Source organism: Coccinella septempunctata, chromosome 4 (genome assembly GCF_907165205.1).
Source record: "Coccinella septempunctata chromosome 4, icCocSept1.1, whole genome shotgun sequence".
Classification (NCBI taxonomy): domain Eukaryota; kingdom Metazoa; phylum Arthropoda; class Insecta; order Coleoptera; family Coccinellidae; genus Coccinella; species Coccinella septempunctata.
This window is the reverse complement of record NC_058192.1, coordinates 39,375,426-39,402,838: the sequence shown is the minus strand read 5'-3', so window position 1 is coordinate 39,402,838 and position 27,413 is coordinate 39,375,426. Positions and strand designations below refer to the sequence as shown.

The window sequence follows — 27,413 nt, the reverse complement described above, 5'->3', positions numbered from 1 at the left end:
TGGGGATCGTCAGGGCATGTCTGGAGCCGGCGCTGGACATGACAGCATGCGGGACGTCGGTGGCAGGATGTTGAGGAAGCGGGCTCCTGCTGCGAAAGAAGCTACAGCTCCAAAGCAACAACAGCAACCAACGAGTCCAATTCAATTGCCGACTCGAACCGCTGAAGGTGCTGCGCAGGATATTCAGCCAGTGCTCACCCAAGCGGGGTTAGTTAGAAAGCGCATGAAGTGGACAACGTCCATGAATGAAACTATAGTGCGCATATATAACTCCATCACGGGACTAGGGCAGAACACGAACAACTATAGGAAAAGGCTCCATGAGGAATTCTGCAACGCCTACCCAAATCTCAATGTCACTGAACAACGAGTGGCAGACCAGTACCGCGTAATTCTGAGAAATGAACTAATACCAACGGCCCGAGTCGACGCAATTAAACGAGAACTTCAGCGTCCGCCTGCAATAGAGAATAACACCAACACCTCTGATGAAGTTCACATGCTTGGGCAACAACAGGCAGAAGAAATTGATACTGAAAGTCCATCTTGCAACGCAAGTGAGCCTGAACACCAGGACGATAGGGAAGAGCTCCACCGACAAGTTGAATCTGACATGAGGAGATACTTTGCCGAACTGGAAGGAACAGATCCTCTTCATCGAGTAGCACCTCCACGGCTCAATACATCCAAGAAAATGTCACTTATAATCGACATCTTGAATGAGGACGTTTTACCTGAATACCTACAGAACGGAAGTTCATTGGAATATCTGCATCTAGTTTTTCACTGTGCAGCGAAAACCATGGGGGAAAAAATTCGCCAAACGAACAATGATGGTCCAAAATTACACAAATTACACGCGCCAGCATGGCAGAAACGTCTTCAATACAAAACAGAAAGGCTAAGAAGAGACATTGGACGACTGACGGAGTACTTGAACGGGAATCGAGGAAGAAAGGTTGTGAAAGCTGCCAAAGAGATCATGGATAGAAACAGGACACACACAGAAAGAGAGACGGAGAATGCTACAGCTCACCATTGCCTCGACACTCTGAAGCAAAAATTAAGTCTGTATGCAGAACGCCTGAGGAGATATAAAAGCAATTATAGCCGGAAAAGAGACAATAATTCATTCGAAAAGTCGGAAGAATCTTTCTACCGGTCACTCACATCGTCGGATGGAGAAAATGGAAAGTTACCACCAAAGGAAACCATTGAACAATTCTGGACCGAACAATTATCAACGAAACCTCACTTCAATGGAGATACCGGATGGATTGAAGATGAAAAATCTGAAGCTATAAAATATGAGCCGATGCAGCATGACATGATCACAATTGAAGAAGTAAAATCAGCTATCAGAGGACTGCACAACTGGAAAGCACCTGGGCCTGATGGATTACAGAACTTCTGGATCAAGAAACTTTGGATCATGCATGACAAATTGACCTCCGCAATAAATGATGTCATTGAAAATCCTGAAAGAATGCCAGTATTCCTTACACATGGCACAACATACTTGTTACCTAAAGACCAAAGGAATACAGAAGACCCATCCAAGTACCGACCAATCACATGTCTTCCAACGATGTACAAATTAATCACATCGTGCATTTCAAACCGAATTCACAACCATTGCGAAAGGAATAACATCATCGCCATGCAACAGAAAGGATGCACCAAAGACAGCGGAGGGTGCAAAGAACAACTAATAATAGATTCAGTTATCTGCAATCAAGCGTTCTCTAAGCGAAGGAATCTTTACGCTGCGTACATAGACTACAAAAAAGCATTCGATTCTATACCTCACGAATGGCTCTTGACGATCTTGAAGATTTACAAGGTGGATCCCAATATTGTTAAGTTCCTGAAAAACGCCATGTCAACCTGGCGTACTAGTCTTCAAATTAAAGCAGCAGATTGCTGAATTACAACAGGACCTATTCCAATAAGACGCGGAATTTGGCTTGTCTCCGCAATGGATGTGAAATACCCAGCAAATATCTCTGCCACAGCTTCATCCTTATCAATCAAAATACCATTAACATCAAGTACAATTTTGTACTTGATGTTGTGTTTTGTTTATCTGTCATATCTTTCATTTTATATGCTCACTTGATCTAGATCCGATTTTATGTGTACTTTTTGGCTTTTACCTTTTGATTGATATGTTTTTACCATATGACTTTGGAACCTAAAATCGTAAGTTAGCATTGTAGGTTATTTATTTTGTTTATTTCTTTGTTAGCAAACTTTGTTAGCAATTTTCCAACTAAAACCTCAATCGGTATTTCAGAGTCCCTTGGTTTGATAATGGCGATGAGCCGAAACATGTCACCGGATGATTAAATAAATGGTTCCACAAACAGAAGTGCTTTTGAAGACTTTTCCTTTTGCTTCATCAAGTACAATTGATTTATGATCGGCACATTTACGACCAGTCACTGTATTTACCAGGTTCCAAACGGTTCTATTTCTGTTGGTAGATTTTTCGATGAGGTCACGGTTGTAATCTAATTTAGCGTTTCTCAACAAATTTCTATAAGAATATTTGGCATTTTTATACAAACGATAGACAGATAGGCTTCCGGTATTGACGTGCAACCAATGAAGATTTTGCAGGTCCTTTTTAGCCGTGATAATTTCAGAGGAAACAATATATAAAAGGACAACAGGCTTCAAATCTACTTTGAATTAAATCTAAGAAAATTTTGAAACATTCATCAACATGCGGTTTTTTATATAATACAATTCTTGAAAATCACAATTGGATATACTACATTCAAAATCTTTCAGTTTTTGAGGACATAAATTTCTAACTAACTTTGATGTTTTAATATTTGTATGCTTAATAGCGACCTGTACCATAAGTGAAATAACCCGATGATCACTAATGTGAGGTTCATAAACTACAACATTACAATCCTGCAAATTTGCGTTTGTTAATACATAATCAACCTTGGAGATAGAAGTATGTCCAGTGATATCCGTAAAGACTCTAGTTGGATCACTTGAGGAAACGCTCAAGTTAAAGCAGTTCATCAAATCAAATAACAACTTGCGATTCTTACAATCAGCATTTAAAAAATCAACGTTCAAATCTCCACATAGAAAAATCAAGTCCGCAGAAGTATAACAATAATTCAGAGCAACAGAAATTCTATTAAGAAAATTCTGAAAGTCCCCAGAACCAGATCTATAAACACTTACGATGGCTATGTTTATATCACGAGCAATCACCAAGATACCACTGATTTCATAATCCATTTCTTCTGAAAATCGTGACACGCACAGACTCCTAGTGGGCACTCCATCCCTAATGTAGATCATAGAACCCCCGTGAGCTCTAGAGGGGCGGCAGTAGTAATCCGCTAGGATGTACCCAGGAAAGGTCATAGTTTTGATACTATATGGATTACACCAGTGCTCAGCAAGACTTAAAACATCAGGTTTTTCATCAGACAAAAATTTTTCAAGAATATCCATCTTATTTGAGACGCACTGTACATTTAGTTGTATGATTTTTAATTTATTTTTGACGTCAGTTATTTGACTAGATTTATCAGGATTCAAGAAGCAGGATTCTTCATAGGTTTCGGTTGGAAAAACCGATGAACACCAGCATTTCTCGGCCAATTAGATCCATCCATAGCCTTTTCATGCTCCGAAGTAGGTATGAGAACTTTGAATGACGAGTAACTTTCAGGATATCTTGACACGAGTTTCTCGCATTTAACAGATGAGAAATTATTGCTGAGAAAGTTTTAGAGATTATCTGCCGTAATTTCGGGTTTTAAGTTAGACACATGAAACGCCTTATATTTTTCGAGTCCCTCAACGTGAGAAACCACTGAACTGCTTCCAATAATACGCATACTATTACGTTTTTTAATAAACTTCTTTGAGGTAACAACATTCCAATCCATATCGTTCTTCGCATTTAACTTGTGAGTTATAGTTTCATTTTCACGAGAAATCCTCCTGTTACTATTTTTATTATCACTGGGCACTACAACTGACGATTCAGATGAAGCGGCTGAAGTACTTGCCTCGGTCGTCTTTCTTCCGGTACCACCTGTAGCGGCCGATTTCACAGGAGCGGCAGATGGAGTATCTTTATATACCTTTAACAACGTCGCTGAATTTCTCAGACGTGACGATGTTCGCATATGTGTGTTTATATTCTTTTTCATAATCTTTACGCGTATTTATGTAAGCATCGCTTTTTGTTGAGTGTTTGTTGATAATTTCCTCCTTAGCCAACAATTGATATTCAAGCGTTGAGATTTTAAATTTCAAAAGGGAATTGTTTTCCATTAAAATTGAATTCTTCGATTCTAACTCACTTATTATTTTTAAGAGGAGCTCATGATGGGTGGACTGAGCACTTATTTGTTTGTTCACACTGTCAGACATTGGGGAAATATCCGTAGTAATGGAATCACCTGATATTGACAGATCAATATTACAACATTTTATTATTTTTTTACCACATCCTGGATGGTACACTTTGGCACAAATGATACACTTTGTACTACTCTTTACTATTGTTCGTTTACACGAACCGCATTCAGGAATAGAAATTTGTAGAGACTCGCTCGTACCGACTTTCTTGCTCGACGACATCATGTCGATTGAAATGCATGCAGTGGCTTATAATTTGACCGAATATTACTTTTGGAATAATAAATATGGAATGCACCTGGACTTCTCACTGATTCAAATGATCCATTCAACATCATATGTACGTTCACTTATCATATTTATTTACTTATTTATTTGAAGGAATACAAGACGGGATGAACCCAAAATTATGTATTCACTAATAATCCAATTACAATGTTACTTAAAAAACAATAACAACAAATACAGTGCACTTATCTGAACCATGAATAAAAAATACAAAAACAAGACAAAATTCAGGTATTTCTCAGTAATCGTTTCAAAGTGCCAGAGAAGGCCAATAAAGAGTCAGAAAAAACGTCAACGGCAGCGAGACTAGACAGAGAATTATAAGTTGTGCAGCATCTTATCAAAGGTGAATTCATATGGTAATTAAAAGAACTCTTATTTATATGAAATAAAAACTCACTTCTTGTGCAATATTTAGGTACATTGAAACTGAGCATATTCACTATGTCAGTGGAATCGAAAGAATTGACAGATAATTGTCTTGTAGATAAACCTTGCGTCCCTCAACATTCTCTGGTAAGCTAAAGTAGTTAACCCTAACTTCCTCATTACTCGTCCCTGAACATCAGTAATATTATTATTATTATTATTACACTACAATAAGAGTGGAGGTTAAACCTATGCACTCAATACAGAACTAATATATTCAATGTATGCTAGAAAGTAGATGAATTTAAGCATTTCGCCATCGGTCGTACATGTTCTTGAACCTGTTGACTGTATCAGCATTCACCACTTCATTCGGGAGACGATTCCAAACGTCGAAAATTCTATTAGGTAGGAAGTTCATCCGGCAGGTGGTTTTAAACGATTCCTTGGCAAGTTTGAAACTATGTCCGCGAAGATGGTTCGTATTTAAAGGGAATAAATGTTCAAGGTCTACACCAAAGAATCCATGCGTAGCCCTAAAAGCCACTATCATGTCACCCCTGGCACGCCGGTCCTCGAATCTTGTCAGGTCGAACAATCTCATTCTTGCCTCGTAGCTTGGTCGAGAGAACCAGGAAAACGGGATTCTTGTGCACCATCTCTGGATAGACTCAAGAAGCTGTAAGTCAGATTTGAGAGCTACCCACCAAACTGGCCCAGCGTACTCTAGAATAGGCCTCACGTAGGTTGTGTACAGCAATTTGGCAGTCTGTATACTACAACCCCTGAAAGACCGTTGGATGAGGAAGGCGGCCTTCTTGGCTCTACTACAAGCCTCAGTTATATGCTCCGACCAGTCAAGATCGGAATTGACGATCACCCCAAGATCAAGATGGCTCCGGACCACAGTAAGAGACTCTCCAGCCAGCTTATAAGGAAGCCTGGGATTGTTTCTGCCGAGGTGCAGAACACAGCACTTGCTGATGTTGAGAGGTAGCAACCATTTTTCAACCCAGAGAGCAATACTATCCAGGTCGGACTGCAGCTGGTTATAGGTAAGGGATGGGACACTGTATAATTTGGCATCGTCGGCGAACAGGAGACACTTTGAGATCAATGATTGTGGGAGGTCCGCTATGTACAGCAGGAAAAGAATCGGATCAAGAACCGATCCCTGGGGAACACCACTTGTAACCTCCCTATCACTTGTAGAGAAAACACCACCAACCCTAACTCTAAAAGTTCTATCACTGAGAAAGGACTTGATCCATGAGAGCAATCCTCCTCGAATTCCCATATGCTCCAGCTTATGAATTAGCCGACGGTGGGGAACTCTGTCAAACGCCTTGGCAAAATCCAAATAAACAACATCAATCGGAATGCCATCGTCTAAGCACCTGGACCAGTCATTCACTGCCATGAGAAGGTTAGTCATCGTTGATCGACCCGGAAGAAAACCGTGCTGAGCATCAGGTATCAATTTATTAGACTTGGCAAAATCAAGAATGTGGTCGGTTATTATTCTTTCGAATACCTTGCATACAGTAGACACGAGACTTATGGGGCGGTAGTTAGAAGGGGAGGTCTTATCCCCATTCTTATAAACAGGCGTAACCGAAGCCGAACGCCATTGTGAAGGAAGTGATGAAGTAAGGAAAGATCTTTGAAAAAGATGGAAAAGTGGTTCAGCAAAAGCACCAGAACATTTCGAAAGGAGAAGACAAGTAATTCCATCACTACCAGGAGCAGCAGCGACCCTCAGGCTGGAAAGATACTTTTCCACAATGTCTGACGACAATGGTATATGATCAAGGGAGCCAGAACATCGAGGAGTAAGTAAAGGTGGTATGGCCGACATAGGTTCATCAGTGAAGTGGGAGGAAAATGTTTCAGCGAGAACATCAGCTGACTCAGAATAGGTGCTGCACTGTTCTCCAGATGAATTCTTCACCAGGGGAACAGATACCTTGCTATCAAAGGAACCTCGGACATATTTGAAAAACCTTTTCCGGTTCCCCCCAGACACCAAATCATTCTCATAATTGGCCTTTGCAGACCGGATCAAAGATGACAAGTGATTGGAGTAGTTTCGATGGTTTTTGTAATCAGTATCAGATCCACTTCTGACATAACGCTGCCATAGAGACTTCTTTACTTTAATTGAATCGTAGAGTTTGCCTGTTATCCATGGTTTACTTGGATTATGATTCACTAGCTTGGAATCAGTGTTAGATGAAACTGCGTCTAGTACAATTCTATGAAATCTCTCCCAAAGAACATCGATGTCCTCATCTCCGGAAAAAAAGTCTGACCAATCATAAGTCCCCAGCACTGCCGACACCCCCTCATAATCCGTCCTCTTAAAAACCCTGGTTTGCTTCTTCTGTGTAGAGGGACAAAAAAACTGCAGGTCAAACTTCAAGACCACGTGATCGGATCTGCCAAGAGGAGGTAGATACGACAGCTCAGACAGAAGATTGCTATCCGATGTGAAAATGAGATCTAGTGTAGAAGGATTTTGTCCCTGTCTGTACCTCGTTGGCTTTTGTACAATTTGTTGTAGTCCCGTATTGAGGATGAGGTCTGCATATGGAAATGATGGTGAGTTCTCAGAGGGGCGCCTGATGAGGGGCCATTCCAGATCAGGGCAGTTGAAGTCGCCAATAATTATAATGTTTCGTCGTGAAAGTGATAGCTCCTCCAGGTATTCACCAAGGGCCCTATCATCTATGCAAGGTCGTGGTCTATAAATGCATGCCAAAGTAAAAGATATATGCGGATCAGACAGATCCATGAAGATATTATCTATACCGTCCCAGTCTCTATTAAAAACAGATATCTTGAAGGAAGCAACGATATCATCCCTCAAGAAGATGCAGACACCTCCGTAGCCGATAGTTCGTAGACTGTCTCGGCGAAATATTGTGTAGCCTGGTATATGGCAAGTTCCGTCGGGAATGGAAGACTGCAACCAAGTTTCGGTTATGAAAATAATGAATGGTTCCTTCATTTGGACGACAGTGAGCAACTCGTTGAATTTGGACAGTAGAGACTGGGCGTTAGTATAGACGATAGGCCACGAATTTAGGGTGTCCGGTTTTTTGTTGAAGACTTGGGTTGGTTTTTCTTTGTTGATGAGATAGTTGGTCGACCCCTGTCATACTTGATTGTGATATTCTTCTCACCTCCCTCCTGTCTCCTCCGTAGTTCAGCACGGAGTGCATTTAGTTCAGCTACCTGATTCTTCGTTTTATCATCACGTATTATTATGTCACGGAAACGTGAGTTTCCCTGCAAGGAGTTCTTGTCCCTAAGGATTTTATTAACGATTTCAGAATTGGAAAAGGAAATCTTGAGCCATCTAGGTTTATTCTCATCTTTCCCAGGAATACGTGAGATGTTGGTCATGAATTTACTCGCTGCCCTATGTATATGCTCAACAACCGCAACTGCATTATCTTCATCGTTAGGACTTTCGGGCAAATTGACAATTATTATATTGTGAGATTTTTCCACTCGTTTCATAATTTCAGGTATCAGATCAGGGGTAGTATCAGCGGCTATGTCGTCCAATCTAGACTCCAGGCTTAGAATCATAGAAGAGGCATTTTTTATTCCGCTAGATAGATTATTATGTGAATCTTTTAAACTTGACACATCCGATTCAAGAGCGGTTAGTGATTGCTGATGATTGGATAAAATCTCAGAATGCTTATTGATGGATGCAGAACAGATAGCCAATTGGCTGAGAATTTCATTTTGCCGCTCTTCCATTCGATGAACACTGGAAGCGACCTCACTAATTCTGTTCATCATTTGATGAAAATGCTCCAGAGTTAAAGGAGAACCCTGGCTGCCCTCGACTCCAGACGTAGATGGTTTCGTAGCAGCAGCATCAGAAGACAAAGTGCGAGCTCCGGAGGAATTACTCCTCAGTCGGCGCTCCATGGACTGACAGATAGGACAGATCCAAGTTTCCTGTTTATCGGAAAGAGAGCTAATTTCGCTCGAAGTGACATTCACGCATAATGCATGGAAAACTTTTGAACATTTAGTACAGGAAATCGAGAGATGTGAACCTGTTATATTCTTACTACACGAAGAGCAATTACGTGGCATTGCTGATAAATGTACAGGAGATGGATTTATGTTGAGACTCTTCACTTCCCTGGGTCGATAGGGAAGACTCAAGACAGAGATTTTGGTAGACCTCGGAAACGGAGGAATAAAGGAAAGGCGTAAAATGCAAGGATTCAGCGATCACAATTTATTTCAGTTCCTAAGAACGGAAAATTATCAACACCGCAACACGTGAAAGATAACAGAATACGTTATCAACATACGGTGGAATGAATCGTTTGATAAACACGATTATTTCAATTGAAATCGAAAATTAATTTCCAATCAAGTCAAAAACAATCATACACAAAATGTTGCGGATGTAATGAGGGTGATTGTAATCGATAGTATTTTACCTTAATTGATCAGTATCAGAAGCTGGTAGCAAAGAAAACACTAATGTAAGCACTCTTTAAGAATTTCGAGGAGAAAACCAGAAACGCGTGTTAATCTGCCGACTAGCAATAAGAATATTATTATGTTTGTAACATTTTTTGTTGACATGATTAATGAACTTTTTCAAAATTTTTTCTAGTCGATCAATATAGATATTGTAATTAGGGTTCCAAATCACCGATCCGTAACTCAACACACCCTGGACATAAGACATGTATAACGCTCTAAGGGATTGATGATTACGAAAATGCTTACAAAGTCTGATGATGAAACCCAACATACTGTTAGCCTTTCTCGAGACATAATCGATGTGGTTGTCGATAATAAGTTTTGAGTCATAAATGATTCCCAAATTTTTCACCAGCGATACCTTGGCCAGAACACAACTGTTGATGTAAAAGTACTGAAAATGTTTTTATTTCTTGAAAAAGTTATGTGGTGAGATTAACTGAGATTGAGAAACAAAGTTTTCGCGACAATATTCATGGAGTCTATTCAAATCCTGCTGAAACTCGATTAAATCTCGCAGGCAAGAAACAACAGCAAAGTTCTTCAAATCATCAGCGTACATCAAGAATCTGGCAAATCTGAAGCAGCCTGCGATATCATCAATATAGATGTTGAAAAGCAAGGGACTCAAATGTGACCCTTGCGGCACACCAGAAGTGAGATCCGCATAAGAGGAGTAACATCTACTGATCACAACTGACTGCCGTCGGCCCACCAGATAAGGAGCAAACTAATCAAGCACAGCACCGTGCACACCAACCCCAGCAAGCTTTCGCATCAAGCTAGCATGATCAATTCAGTCTCTGGATGTTGGAGATGTTGTATCTGCCATAAAGAGATTAGACACTGAGGTCAAAAATCTGAAACATACACCTTCAGCAGTTATTTCGTCCCATAACGCAACACAGTCGACCTTAACGATCAGTTCGAACGAGGTTTTGGAGCGCATGAGAAGAGCGAACAATATTTTTATTCGCCGTTTACCGGAAGATCAGAGCGGGGGTTCTGATCGAGACGTGATCTTGGACATTGTTGGAAAAATTGATATCTCACTGGTATCTTCCGTTACGGCGATTACGCGAGTGGGCCGCATTCGAGATGGATATCCGAGACCTGTTAAAGTTGAATTCAAAGATAGTAACTGCTCTCACAAAGTTCTACGCAATAAGAGGTTGTTGTTAGGCCATAGAGATTATGGCAATCTATACATATCTGACGATAAAACGCCATATCAAGTCAAGGAGTTACAGGTCGCTATGGCGGAATTGAAGGCTAGACGTTCTGCTGGTGAAGAACACCTTACTATAAAATATGTTGGGGGAATACCATGTGTTGTATGTGCGAGTCCAGCAAAATCAAAAAACTGAATCAGTATTCAATTGAGTGGCCAATATTGTACTCCAATCTTGCATCGTTGCCGTCCAAATACAATGAACTTCTCTTATTGGTCCAGGAGCAGAAGCCGATGATGATATTTCTTGCAGAAACTTGGCTCCACCCTGGAATTCCTGATGACTGCTATTCGATTCCTGGTTATTCTCTATATCGTTGTGATAGTGTTACAACTCCGGGTTATGCTGGTGTGTGTATATACCTCTTGGAGTCAACATTTTCCTTTTATAGTGTATCGGAATACTCCCTCAATACGCCTGGTATAGACAATATTTTTGTCGATATAAAATCGAATAACTTATCACTCAGTGTTGGCTGCATCTATCGTCCCCGTCCGTCACCGTTCGATCAGGTAATGTTCGATCACTTGGAGAGCGTATCCCATGGGGAGAGCAATGTGCTCATAACCGGAGACTTCAACTTTGGTGACATTCGTAAGTGGCCTCTTTTGAGAATGTCACCTCCAGGCTCTCCATCTTTACCCTTCGTCGAGATGCTTAACCGAAGCAGTTTTAAACAAATCGTTGAGGAGCCAACTAGGTTCAGGGTGGGCCAGTCTCCAACTACGCCGATCTCATTCTCGTTACTGATGTTGATATGGTATCTGGTCTGAATTACCTGTCACCTGTTGCAAAGTCTGATCACGTAGTTCTTTCAACAAAGATTCAGTTGAGATCGACAAACCAGCCACAAAGTCGGGAAGCAAGGGTGAAAATAACAAATTATGATGAGGTTAATCGAATTTTGGGGGAGTGTAACTGGCGTGAGATATTCTGCAACGATGATTTGGAATCATCCAAATGTGGGGTGTCTTCAGTGCGAGGATTCAGGAGGTGATAGCGGATTGTACATGTGAGAGGGTGGTGAGACATAATCCAAGTAAACCTTGGATCAACGATAGGATTCTGAAAATGGGTCGACTTAAACGAAAATTGTGGCAACGTTTTAGACGTAGCAGATCGTCTCAAGATTTCCGGAACCACCGAGACTACTCCAACCAACTGTCTGAGGCGATTCGAGATGCAAAGAAATCATTCGAACAAAGATTGGTGCAATCCAAAAGTAAAAAGAAATTTTTCAAATATGTACGAAGTTATTTAAATTCATCTGTTAGTCTTCCGGTATTACGTAATGATGATGATACCTTGTTGTGAGACCATAAAATGATCGCAGAAACTTTTGCGGACACCTTTCAAAAGATGTTTTCCACCGAACCTGATACCCCCATGCCTCAGATAAGCGAGCCCAGGAATCATGCTTGCATAAATAATATAAATGTAACCGAAGAACTCGTTCTTGAACACCTTAAAAGTCTTACTGAGGGAAAGGCCCCTGGACTCGATGGCATCACTACGACATTCCTGAAACGTTGTGCATCTGCGATAGCATCACCATTGACCACGATCTACGAGCGTTCCCTGTCAGCTGATATATTGCCGAAAGCATGGACGCAGTCCTCCTTCACCCCGATTTTCAAAAAAGGCGATAAGTACAGTCCTAAAAACTACAGACCCATTAGCTTATTATCTGCTGTACTCAAGATTTTAGAGAGAATGATTACATCGGAACTGGAAAAGTTTCTGTTGGACACTTCTGTGATACCGCCCGAACAGCATGGTTTTGTACCTGGCAGATCTGTTCTGACGAATCTTTTGAGTAGCGTTGGTTCGTGGACTGCAGCTTTAGATAGTAAAACTCCCGTCGATGTAATTTACTTAGATTTCTCGTGTGCGTTTGATAGGGTGCCAATCAGACGACTACTTCATAAGTTGGAACATTATGGAATCCGAGGCGTGCTTTTGCGGTGGATCCATGCATTTCTTTCGGATCGCACATATTCGGTTAAAGTCGGTTCAGGGAGATCTTCCTTCAGATCTGTGAGTAGTGGAGTTCCTCAGGGTTCCGTCCTGGGGCCACTGCTCTTTCTAGTTTATGTATGTGATCTACCTCGTTTGATATCATCTAAGAGTGCTTTCTATGCTGATGATGTGAAATTTTATAACTACCCCAATACTAATCGTGATACCCTTCAGGAAGACTGTAATATCATTCAGAGGTGGACGGAGGAATGGCTGTTGCCTCTGAATTTTTCTAAGTGCCGTGTCCTGCATCTGGGTAGTAACAACCCCAGAATGATATACTATCTGGACGGAAATATGATTGAATCTTGCACATCACATGTTGATCTGGGAGTTTCAATTGATGCTGACTTGATGTGGAGATCGCATATAGTGCGGGTGACGAATAAGGCTAAGAAGTCTCTGTACCTCATTCAGAAATGTTTCAACCGTTGCCATTTTCAAACATTAACATCGCTCTACAAGACGTATATACGCCCCATATTGGAATTCGCCGGTCCAGTATGGCATCCCATATTTGTTCAAGATGCAGATCTGCTGGAGCAGGTGCAACGGAGAGCAACTCGAATCCCATTCGGTATCATAAGACCTGACTACCAAACTCGGCTCGCCATGATGGGATTGGAAACTTTCTCAAGTCGCAGGATGAGGGGAGATATGCTGACCACGTTTAGAGCTTTGAAGGGGTTTTTCGGTGTTGACATGTCTGGTCTATTTTCATTAAACAGAGGTAATCTAATGGGACACGGATACAAGCTGAGTAGGGAACGATTTTTCACCAGAAGCAGAGAGAATTTCTTGAGCAACAGGGTATTTCGGGTATGGAATATGTTGCCCCACAGTGTCGTCAACGCCCCTAGTGTCAACAGCTTCAAAAACAGATGGGACGCATGGAGCTCCGGTAGATACTTGTGACCAGTTAGAAATGCGTGTTTCATTTTCAGTGGAGGACTTAGTTTTCTTTTATATGGACAGTATTTCGTTAATTTAATTTAATCTAATTTTTTTTTTCCGAATTCACAAGCATGAGCCTATTGTAATTTTTTTTATTGTGAGTTATATAGGTTATCCTCAACTCTAATTATAATGATAATAATAATAATAATAACGAGAAGCCTCGGAAACAAGTCGCTGCCTGGGGATCGTCATGCATGTCTGGAGCCGGCGCTGGACATGACAGCATGCGGGACGTCGGTGGCAGGATGTTGAGGAAGCGGGCTCCTGCTGCAAAAGAAGCTACAGTTCCAAAGCAACAACAGCAACCAACGAGTCCAATTCAATTGCCGACTCGAACCGCTGAAGGTGCTGCGCAGGATATTCAGCCAGTGCTCACCCAAGCGGGGTTAGTTAGAAAGCGCATGAAGTGGACAACGTCCATGAATGAAACTATTGTGCGCATATATAACTCCATCACGGGACTAGGGCAGAACACGAACAACTATAGGAAAAGGCTCCATGAGGAATTCTGCAACGCCTACCCAAATCTCAATGTCACTGAACAACGAGTGGCAGACCAGTACCGCGTAATTCTGAGAAATGAACTAATACCAACGGCCCGAATCGACGCAATTAAACGAGAACTTCAGCATCCGCTTGCAAAAGAGAATAACACCAACACCTCTGATGAAATTCACATGCCTGGGCAACAACACCCAGAAGACATTGATACTGAAAGTCCATCTTGCAAAGCAAATGGGCCTGAACACCAGGACGATAGGGATGAGCTCCACCGACAAGTTGACTCTGAGATGAGGAGATACTTTGCCGAACTGGAAGGAACAGATCCTCTTCATCGAATAGAACCTCCCCGACTCAATACATCCAAGAAACTATCACTCATAATCGACATCTTGAATAAGGACGTTTTACCTGAGTACCTACAGAATGGAAGTTTTTTACTGTGCAGCGCTAACGACGGCTGAAATCATAGGGGCAAAAATTCACCGAACGAACAACGATGGTCCAAAATTACACAAATTACATGCGCCACCATGGCAGAAACGTCTTCGACACAAAACAGAGGGACTAAGAAGAGACATTGGACGACTGACGGAGTACTTGAACGGGAATCGCGGAAGAAAGGTTGTGAAAGCTGCCAAAGAAATCATGGATAGAAACAGAACACACACAGAACGAGAGACGGAGAATGCTACAGCTCACCACTGCCTCGACACTCTGAAGCAAAAGTTAAGTCTGTATGCAGAACGCCTGAGGAGATATAAAAGCAATTATAGCCGAAAAAGAGACAATAATTCCTTCGAAAAGTCGGAAGAAACTTTCTACCGGTCACTCACATCGTCTGATGTAGAAAATGGAAAGTTACCACCAAAGGAAGCCACAGAACAATTCTGGACCGAACAATTATCAACGAAACCTCAGTTCAATGGAGATACCGGATGGATTGAAGATGAAAAATCTGAAGCTATAAAATATGAGCCGATGCAGCATGACAAGATCACAATTGAAGAAGTAAAATCAGCTATCAGAGGACCACACAACTGGAAAGCACCTGGACCTGATGGATTACAGAACTTCTGGATCAAGAAACTTTGGATCATGCATGACAAATTGACCTCCGCAATAAATGATGTCATTGAAAATCCTGAAAGAATGCCAATATTCCTTACACATGGCACAACGTACCTGTTACCTAAAGACCAAGGGAATACAGAAGATCCATCCAAATACCGACCAATCACATGTCTTCCAACGATGTACAAATTAATCACATCGTGCATTTCAAATCGAATTCACAACCATTGCGAAAGGAATAACATCATCGCCATGCAACAGAAAGGATGCACCAAAGACAGCCGAGGGTGCAAAGAACAGCTAATAATTGATTCAGTTATCTGCAATCAAGCGTTCTCCAAGCGGAGGAATCTTTACGCTGCGTACATAGACTACAAAAAAGCATTCGATTCTATACCCCACGAATGGCTCTTGACGATCTTGAAGATTTACAAGGTGGATCCCAATATTGTTAAGTTTCTGAAAAACGCCATGTCAACCTGGCGTACTAGTCTTCAAATGAAAGCAGCAGATTGCTCCATTACAACAGGACCTATTCCAATAAGACGCGGAATTTTCCAAGGAGACTCGCTGAGCCCTCTGTGGTTCTGCTTGGCCCTGAATCCCTTGTCTCATAGATTGAATTCTACGGACTACGGATTTTCTATCAAGAGCGGCAGTAGAACTATGATGAAACTGAATCATCTACTTTACATGGACGATTTGAAACTCTTCGCATCTACCATCTACATCGCATCTACATCAAAATGAAGTTTGGATTAGAAAAATGTCGACTACTGAACATAACGAGGGGGAAAATAGAAGATGGTACGTTCAAACTCAAGGAAGGTGCAGAAATTGAAACATTGAAGGAAGGAGACACATACAAGTATCTAGGCAAGAAAAATCAATCAGACCCAGATGAAGAAAGAATTAACGGAGGAGTTCACCCGAAGATTGAGAAGGATAATGAGAACTGGTCTTAACATCAAGAATCTCATAAAAGCGATTAACACCTACGCTTGCTCGGCGCTGAGCTATTCATTCGGTATCATCTTTTGGACGACCACCGATTCAGCAGCTTTACAGAGAAAAATAAGGACGATGCTGACTAAACACAATAAACATCACCCCAAAAGCTCAATAGAACGGACAGAGCTGCCACGACATCTTGGGGGTAGAGGAATTGTTGATTTGTCCAACCGTATGTCCCAGGAAATTGAAGGACTTCGAAAATATTTCCTGAGTAAGCCTGCTTCGTCAGAACTCCATCAAGTAGTCTGTGTTGCTGATAGTTCTACACCGTTAAAGCTACAACAGGATCACTTGGAAACCGTCGAACACTCTGCAGAAAGTAAAATGCAAAAACTGATTGGCAAACCATTGCATGGAAGGCACCAGAACGAGGTCAACCATGATTACGTCGACATATCTGCGTCGAACTACTGGTTGACTTCCGGAAGGTTGTTTCCTGAGACAGAGGGCTTCATGATTGCCATCCAGGATCAGGTGATTCCAACAAGAAATTATATGAAATATATCGCCAAGGATGCCTCAGTGGCGGACGATAGCTGTCGTTATGGCTGTGCGACACATGAAACTATCCAGCACATCACCGGGGGATGTCAGAAGTTCGCGGGCACGGAGTACAAAAATAGACATGATGCTGTTGCCAAGATTCTTCACCAAGAATTGGCACTAAAACACCAACTTCTAACTTCGAAAAAGGTTCCTTATTACAATTACCATCCAGATGCTGTGTTGGAAAATGAACATCACAAGCTCTACTGGGATCGCACGGTTCTGACAGACCGGAAAATAACCCACAATAGACCAGACCTTATATTGCTCAATAAGGATGAGGACAGAGCACTATTCATCGATGTGGCGATTCCAAATAATAACAATCTTCTAGATAGGCACACTGAAAAAATTTCAAAATACAGAGATCTCGAGGAACAAACCAGAAGACAATGGAAGCTGAAAGATATCAAGACCATCCCTATTGTTATTTCATCTACAGGCCTGATACCGAGGAAACTACTGGAGAACTTGAGGAAACTTCAGCTGGACGAAAATATTTATAGAGTCATGCAGAAGGCGGTACTGCTCGGAACGGCGAGAACTGTACGCAAGTACATGGGGAATGCAGAGGAACACCGTCTGCGCCGACAGGAAGTACGGGTGGAGCAGGAATCCAACCTACAGCAGGGAGGCGAGGAGCGACCCGGACCCGACCACCACCTCGAGCCCGAAAACCTGGAAAGGGCTTCAACAGAGCTTAATCCTTTTGATATCTGAGATATCTGGGATAAGTGAATTTTCCTCTGGAGAGGAGTGTGAAAGCCGCAAGGCTATAGTCATAATAATTTTGTCAAAAGCCTTGCTGAAATCGGTGTAAACGGCATCAACCTGAGAACCCCCGTCCATCTGCAGCAGAAATTGGGTATACAAAAATAAATTGGTTTCAACAGATCGCCCCTTCATGAACCCATGCTGCTCAACGTTTAAAAGGCCTTTAACCTCATTGTATAAAAAATCGAAAATAATCTATTCAAAAACTTTGGCAATAATGCACAGTTTAGATATAGGTCTGTAGTTCTACAATAGTTGTTTATTGCCTGATTTATGTATTGGAACAATTAATTAATGCAGTTTTCCATATTTGTGGAGAGCAACCCCCTGTCAAAGACATATTGAACAACTTGTGTAGTGGCTTAACGAGGCCATGCATACAATTTTTCAGCAGGCATGTTGGCAGCATATCTGGTCCAGGGGGTTTATTGGGTAACTCGTTGATCTTCTTCATAACAACCTCAGATTGGATACTGTTCAAGTTTATAGGGTGTGAACTATATTTATTGTTCATCGGCACGACATTATTGACAGAATGAGCTGAACTGAACACGGAAATGAAGTGATTCGAAAACTCCTCCGCAATACTCTGATGATCCGTCAAAACACTACCAGAGCTCTTATCTCCGATCGACACTACCACAGAATTTCCTCTTTTACTTTTTGCAAACTGCCACAAGGTTTTCGGATTCGAAATGACTGAAGATTCCATTGAGTCTCTATAATTACTGTGGTCAGACTCGATCAGGAACTTCGACCGGCCTCTCAAGATTTTGAATTCTTGGTAGTCTTTATACCGTTTCCACTCGCAGTGAACCTTCTTTTTCTCATTTATTACCCTTATTGTTGCTGAATTCAATCAACATGGAAAATTTGATGATTTATTGAATGATTTGGGGACATATTTTTGAATTATTTCATAAATATTTTCATAAAAAACTTCTGTACATTGTTCAATATTTTTATTCTTGAAAACATTGTCCCAATCGAGCTCACCCAATTCCCTACTCATTTCCCGAAAATTAGCTTTGGAAAAGTTGAAACTACCGCTGACCTTCTCTCCTGCAGCAGTGAAACCAGTCTGAGTTACATATTCGAATTCCAGAGTATTTTGAAATTTATCCTCAGCCACGAGGGGTGACTCAGAAATTTTAACATCCCTAACCGAAAAATTATTATTCAATATTGAATCAAGAGTGTTCTGAGAGGCATTTACAAAGCGATTAAATTGCGAAAGACCACAGTAAGAAATAGTATCAACAAATAGATTTGTATGAACATCAGTGAAATCGAGTGGAATACAATTTTTATTTACACTGTCATATTGCCAATTGATTGATGGTAAATTAAAGTCACCGCAAATAATAAAATCATCATTCGGATGATTAGTAGTAATTTCTTCCAATTCAGAACAAAAAGTCTGCAGTTGATGGGAGTTACCTGGAGGAATATAAACACAACATATGTGAAATTGAGGCGAGCCACGAGTTATAGTCACCCAAAGATCCTCGGAGTCTGACATCCATTCAGATCTCAAAGTAGCACACCACCGACCCCTTTACCCGAACTGGACACATTTCTATCGCGACGGAATACCTCGAATGAATTACAAAAAACCTCACTATCGACTATTGAATCAGTAAGCCACGTCTCTACAAGTCACACAATATCACAATTGCAAACCAAAGAACTATTGTAAATGTTGGAAAATTTTGATTTCAATCCCCGTACATTCTGATACAGAAAAGACAGTAACCCCATAAAAATACAGCAATTGAACTTTTAAGTAGAGCAAGAATTATTATTAATTTAGTCTGTCCAGGTCAGATTCAGTGAATATTCTCAAGACCTTGACTTTGTCATCTTTTCTTGCATAAATACTGCCCTCTCTGACCCATATATATATATATATATATTTGTAGTTTTTTCCGTGCATAATCCTTCGACTTATTCAATAAAATTTTGTTGTGTCTTGTGAGATGTTCATTTATGAACAGCTGATTAGAAATGCCATCAATCTTGAGTCCGGGAGATGACGTTCTATTTGATCTGCGTTTCATTCTGGCTGCGGACAAGAATTCATCTCGAGTGACTTTTCGATTGAACTTGACGATGATGTCGATGATGGGCTTAGACTTACCAATGATGTTAGTGTTTGATCTGAACAAGGCATCAACATCACTTGAAGATATGGGACATTCAATATATTCGGAGATCTTCTGCAAAATATCCGGTAATTTCTCATTCGACTTCTCTGGCCCACCCAAAATTTCCAAGTTATTCGACTTTAACTGTTGTTCCAATGATTCAAGTCTATTAGTTAAATTTCTTGTGTCAATCTGTCGATTATATCCAATTTATCATTGACCTTATTGATAATCATTTGAAAGGATGATATTTGATCACTGCAAAAGGAGACGGAATGAATAATCTCTCGCTGCTTCTTATTCAAATTTGATATATCATCTTGAGTTTTCTGGACTATTTTCAAGGTGAGTGCCGATGTATGTGGATCCATTTCCTCTTCCACATCAGGTGAAGCTAAAACGAACGATCGACCCCAGTTTTCGTCCAATCTACACTCAGGACACAGCCATGAAGCACCAGGCAGCTGGAGATCGACCACAGACTACTTACTCATGCCAACACATTTTCCATGGAAAAATAATGAGCAATAACCTGCACATTTCAACCCCGGAGTCTTGCTTGTCAAACCTGCGGTACAAACGTTACATATCACCATGATACTCCCGCACAGTCTACCTCACTCAACACTAGGGCGCTCCAGATGTGAACTGCGTGCCGTATCTCCACCTTAAAGGCGAGTATACATCTGAGCAAAATAACCGAATGAGCACGCCGCACCGAATGAGCGTTTATGCTCACAATTTTTCTTTCCGGCGCACGAACAGCATGCGCATGTGTTCGGAGCCGCTCCAACGGATGTGTCAGTTAAGTGCTTACGAACGTAAACGAAGGAAACTTATAGCGTTTTCTATAGGTAAAACTACTGCAGTGCGAGTGCATATTTTGATGTCACTACAATCATTCCAATGGATCAATCTCGAGTGAAATCTTGACAAAAGAAGACGTACTATAGTGCTCCTAGTGCTATAAAAGAGAAAGCGGAAGAGAAAGTCGAAGTGAAAGTGCCCACTAACAAAGCTACGGAATATTTGATTCCGTCTGTGAAGTTTGTGTAGGTTCTATATTTGTTATCGGAATTCGTTAAAATTTTCAAAGTTGGTGTTCAACCCCAGTGTCCAGATTTTTTATCGTTGGTACTGCAGAAAACATCAGGTGAGCTTATTTTTCGTATCTTTTTTCTGATTTTTCTCATAGCGTAGAAAACTTTCGGTTTTATACCATAGTTTAATATTAGACTATTTCAGTGAAGATTCCTGAATATTTTATTATTTTCAAATTGTTTGATATTTTGAGAAATCTGAGTATAAAACTATGTCGGAAACCTCAGATAATGACTTCTCATTTTGGAGGTTTTTGGACGATTATTTTGACTGAATAAACTAACAAAGTGTATCCTCTATTGAAGTTATATTCATGTTCAATTTGATAATTACCATCGTGGCAATCAATTTGCACTCTATATTCGAGGCGTTTCGAGCCAAAAGTGACCCAAGCTACAATTTTTCTGAAATTGAATTAACAGTAAGAACTGCCTAAAAATGAATCAAAATACATATTCCAGTCGGAAATCTCTCCCGATTTCTTAAATTTAGATAGTAACTGGTTTCTGGTCTTGATCATATCTCGCAAAGTATCGGTTAGCCAAGGTGAATAAGTTTTAGAAATTTTGAATGTTTTGAATGGAGCATGTAGATCTAATGAAGTTATTATACTAGAGGTGAGAAAATCAACTTTTCCATCAACCGTTTCTATGTCGTAAACATTGTTCTAGGAAATAGACATTAGATCACATTTAAATTGATCGTAGTTAATATTCTTGAAATCTCTCGATGTCTGGCTTCTGGAAGGCCAAATTTAAAATACAGTTTACGAGATCATGATCGCTAACCTGAGGGACTGGTAGGACAGAAGTTTTCACAACCAGATCGGGTGCAGAAGTTATTATGTAGACAATTAACGTTGAAGAGGTCCGAGTAGTTCTAGTAGCCTCAGTTACCACTTGATGGAGGCCACCACTATCCAAGACCTGAATCAGACATTTAATGTCAACACTATTTTTATCAAAAAAATCCATGTTAAAATCGCCTAGGCAGAGTACATAATCAGCATATGTTACCATCTCTGAAATAACTGACTCAAATTCGTCAATGAGAAGTTTATAATCAAAAGAAGATGGCCTATAAACAATGATGACAGCCACTCTCGAACTCCCGATCTTGAAAATCAACCCCATCTGCTCATTCTCAATATCATATTTAAAAATCTTAAAACTTAAGGTATTTTTAATATAGATGCCGACTCCTCCTCCTCGACTTCCTCTGTCAGTACGTACAAAATTGAAACCATCTATATCAAGAACGTCGTCTGAAATTAGATCAGTCAACCAGGTTCCAGTTAAGCCGAAAATATCGAAATCATTAGATAAAAGGAGATCTTTAACATCATCAAAATGTGGAAACAGAGAGCGTACATTTGAATGAGCGATACTCAGCAGAGCCCTTCCTCCGTGATTCATAACTTATACAAATAAAAGCATCTCCTACGAGAAAAAAAAGGAATTACCGGATAATGAAAACAGGAACTGAAACTCTTAGGTTATTAATCAGAAATGCAAGAATTCTAACATTACATGTATCAATTACGCGAGGGGTGAACCGGTCGTGAATTGTGGTGTACAAATTGTAGGAATTGTTTTGAATTGCCATGAATTGTCATGAATTGTCGTGAATTGCCAGGAATTGTTGAGAATTATCGTGAATTGTCAGGAATTGTTGTGAATTGTCATGAATTTTCTCGAATTTTTTTGAATTGTTATGAATTGCAAAGCATTTTTTTTTAATTATTATGCATCCGCTGACATGTAATTTTTAGTTGTACAACTTTCTCGTCTTAGAAATGAGTAGCATCTATTCATTTCTATGGGCATACCTAGTATACAGGGTCATTCTTTCTCCCAAAATCATACGAAAAACTACAGATAGATATTTTCACGCAATCCATTTTCAATGGGTTATCCGAGATGTCGTTGAAATCTGGAATATGTGAAATATGCAGGGCGTTCCCGAATTCATGCGACAGAATTCAGGATGGCTCGTATGAAATTAAGTTGGGTCTTTCCTGTAACAAAATTTCCTCTCCCACCCCTTCGTGAATTACGATCATCACCTCACTTATATTTCGAAGCTTTCCAGGGACATTTGTGCTCTTGGAAAAATATTCTCTATTCGGGAGGATCACAAAGATGATCATAGCTACTTGTCCTTTCACGCTAGAAGAATGAAATTTTCAGTGCTTGTTATTGAAGTTATGTTGTACGTCTTTCACTTCATATATTGACGGAAAAATTCTACAGGATATCCACAAAAACAGGCCAAATTTTAAATAAAAACGTCGTTAAAAACTTAAAATGGGAACCCAAATTGAATTATGATTTTTACAATAAATAAAGAAGTTTACGGTATGCAGACAATTATTGAATTCTGAAATAGTACACCTCCGGACAGGATTCGAACCCGCGACCCTCTTGATTACCGATCAAGTGCTCTAACCAACCGAGCTATCAGAGTTCACGACCTTCTTCTTCGTTGACGGACCTATACTGAACCAGAATACATTTGTTAGTAGGTGTCTCCTTGCGAACGTTTCAATGTTCGCAAGGGTGAGAGATTGTTATGTGGTAAGGGAACAACATTCACTTTCAGTGATCATCAAGATTCTTTTTACCCATTACCCATGGCATCGTCGACATTTAGCGACATCTGCAGGGAATCAAGAGGGCCGCCCGGAGGTGTATTTTTTCAGAATTCAATAATTGTCTCCATGCCGTTAATTTCTTTATTTATTATAACTCACAGTCATCAATTCCACTTCTTAATTTGAATTTCGTCTTATGATTCTTACTTCTGAAAACCATCATGTCACATCAACTAAATATATGCCTGTAATTCATCATTTTCGAGATCGTTTTCGAAATATTCAACCAATAATAGGTTCATATATCTAGTAGTAACTTTCAATTTTAATTTTCAAATAATTGAATAATGAATAATAGTAAAAGTCCGTCATTCTCATCTACACATCTCATTTTTTTTCCACTGATTCCACGGCCACCACGTCAATCCGATCTAACGCACTTAGATTGCCATGTTTGGGGAAGGATAAAAAATATGCATACACCTAATGGACATGCATCCAGTATATGGTTCGTGCATACTACTTATTTCTGCGACTAGAAAATTACAGAACTAAAGCTTTCGTGTCAGCGTATGGCCTAATAATAAAAAAATCTTTGGAATTCATAACAATTTCACAAAACTCATAGGAATTTTCAAACAATTCGTGAATTGTTTGACAATTTATAGCAATTCACGGCGATCCACAAAATTTCCTGACAATTAACGACAATAAACAGCATTTCCTGTCAATTCACGACCATTCTCAACAATTCCTGGCAGTTCACTTCTCCAGTTTCATATTGTTGAAATCGATTGCAAACATTTCAATGTTGTTTCATTATATTCGTCAATCAAGCGTTGATTTCTCGATCTAGCTTCATGAAGCCGGACCTTAGTCTGAATAAGTATAGTATGATGTGAAAAAACTTCGATATTGCATATTCGAGACATTAATCCGGAATATGAATTGTATTGAATTGTTATGAATTGTATTGAATTGTTTTGAATTTTCATGAATTGTCCGTGAATTGTCAGGAATTACCATGAATTTTCTTGAATTGTGTGAATTGTTGGAATTGTCTGAATTGTTTCATATGGTATCATAGGAATTGCGTGAATTGTCTGAATTGTGGTGTACAACATTTTCATGACCGGTTCACCCCTCGCAATTACGTTTTAGGCGAAAGAGCGAATTGAAGTAAGAGCAGAAATATGATTATGTATATAAATTTAGCAACAAAAGAAAAGACTGAATAAAATTGAACAAGAACCTTATAGTATGACGAAATTAAACAGCAGATTCACTACAAAAAAAAATGCAAAATTAATCCAATAATTCAAGAGCAGCTCCGCACCACGGAAAATTTATCATCAAATTAAATCCTAATTATTTCAATTGATTTAGATCATTTTCAGACATAATCTTTCTCACTTTATTCTTATATGAGAGGAAAATGTTACCTCTAGAAGTCCTGCAAGGGGTAGTATTAAATTTAGCACGCACTTTCTTGAACAAAACAAGCTTATTTGGAACAAGTCTCTCACCAACCACAACACCAGAGCCCTTGAGATTTCGTTTATGTTTGTAAACAATGTCACGTTTCCATCGATGGATGAATTGAATTGTGACAGGAAGGGATTTCCCTGGTTGATTATTTTTTCTACCAGCGCGATAACATGCGCGATAAACATGCAGTTCATCTGCTGATATCTGATCGGAGGTGTTATTAAGTATTTTATTATTTATAATATCAAGAACTTTTTCATATAAATTTTCATTTTCTTCTTCCTTCACTCCATGGAGAATTAGCTGACTATTGAATTTTTCCTGTTTTTCCAGTTCTAGTTGAGTATTTATTGTCTCAATGCGTTCCTTGAGAGCGTTCAAATTCTCTCTCATAGAATTTTCAAATGCACTAATTTTATTCATTACCACAGTTATAAAATCTGTAGCAGGCTCAGGAGAGGTCGGAACAGGATTCTCTAACAAATTCGCAACTTCCTGTCTCAATCCCGAGATCCTGAAGCACTTCCTCCATTTTTTCAACACGGGAACTCATTTCTTCATTGTTTTTTTTTTCTAGATTTTTCCCCTCTAGTTTACATAATTAATTTGCAAGATACCACTGATAAACTAATGAAAATTCAGTACTGATTCAAGCGAGATTTAACTAAAGTTGAAATATAAATACAGATACAATTATCGCGAATGCGGAGCTATCCCAGATGAGCTACGAATGCGTTATTGAGTTTAATTTTCGATTTGAATGGTTTGAATTTTGAAAATGTCTATATTTACTCAAAGAGTCTATACCAACCGAAATACCAGATTTTAGAACATATTTTAAATAAAGTGCCTGGTGTGGGGTATTTTCCATTCAAGGAGAATGCTGAAATTGACGAACCAAACGATGCGAAAGAAACTTTCAATATTTTTGGAATTTTTGTTTTCCCATGGACATACTTTGTCCACTGAAAAATCAGTTGCTTGTACATTCACCACCAAACGCATCGATATTCCAAGTCATTATAACATTTGCGTTATGAATTTTAAGGGTCAAGAGGTGGTAAAATACCTAGGACCGAAAACTCAACTGGAAAGTTCAAATTCAAAAAACTAAACACAAGGCTGAAAAATCTTTACAAACCCTGAGATATGTTTGTGGAAAAAATTGGGATACTGACCAAAAAACCTCTTTGATGTTTTATAGCAGTTTTGTACGCTCTGTAATAGACTATGGATGTATCTTTTATGGAAATGCCTTCCAGTGTAATCTCCAAGATCTAGATGTGTTACAGCGAAAAGCCATTAAAATTTGTATGGGATTCTTGAAGTCCACCCCCAACATTGTGGTAATGGCTGAATCAGGAGAGAGAGTTGAAGTACAGGAGAGAAATGTCAGCCAAAAAATTCATACTGAAGAAGAGCTCAATGTCAAGCCCGTTCAAGTCCAGGCTTTTTCCTGAATACCTTGACAAACAGATTTTGAATTATCAAAAAGGAACCTCCCAATATTTCATGTTATGAGCCCAACTCAGAGGAACTAATCACCGACAATAAACTTCCTATTTACACTGCAGAATATAGATCCCTCGAAATAACTCCAAAAATTATTTTAAGATCCTACAATCATTTGAAGCCCAGTTTGGATTTTCACACTGTGATTGATGAAAACTACTTAACCGACAGTCACCGGATTTTCACGGATGCGTCAAAGATGGGAACTTCTTTCGTAGGGGTAGCTGTATATGATGCAACACTTGGCACATACCTCCAGGACACCTTAAATAAACACTATTCAGTGTTCGTTCAATGTACGAACACTGTATATGATATCATAAAAGTTTTGACGGCATGCAGAGAGGAATTGAATTCTGAAAAAAGTACCACCCAGAGCAGGATTCGAACCTACGACCCCCCGATTACCGGTCAGGTACTCTCCCAATTGAGCTACCACTGAAAACTGAAAACCACTATCCTCAGAATTCATGTGCTAGTATTATCACTTCCGAACTGTGGCGTTCGAAAGCGATTGGAAATGTTAACGAGGTGGAGGGGATCAATATCGCTTTCAATGATCTTCGGGATTCAACATCTCCATTTCCCAATTCCTGTCTGCATGCCGTCAAAACTTTCATGATATTAAATTTTAGACATTAAACTATCTTCTCAACTGTATATGATCTTATCTTCTGTTTTTTTAGTCACTTGGAAATATGATTTTTTTCACCCCGTTTTTTGTGGTTTTCAAACTGTTTCAATTTTTCCTAGAAGATGGTTGTTCCACATTAGGATCTGGTTTTTTCCGGTGATCTTCTTGATTATTTGCCTGAAAAATACAATTTCCGTTTCTAGGATTTTTTTATGTGTAGTTAGAAATTGCTTCAG

The 27,413-nt window shown here is 39.8% G+C and overlaps 1 protein-coding gene across 1 annotated transcript in view; it reads right to left on the bottom strand.

Moving 5' to 3' along the window:
* LOC123311315 (C-type lectin domain family 12 member B-like) overlaps window positions 1-27,413 on the bottom strand; it is a 134,245-nt gene that overhangs the window by 69,101 nt on the left and 37,731 nt on the right. The gene's annotated exons all lie outside the window — the stretch shown is intronic.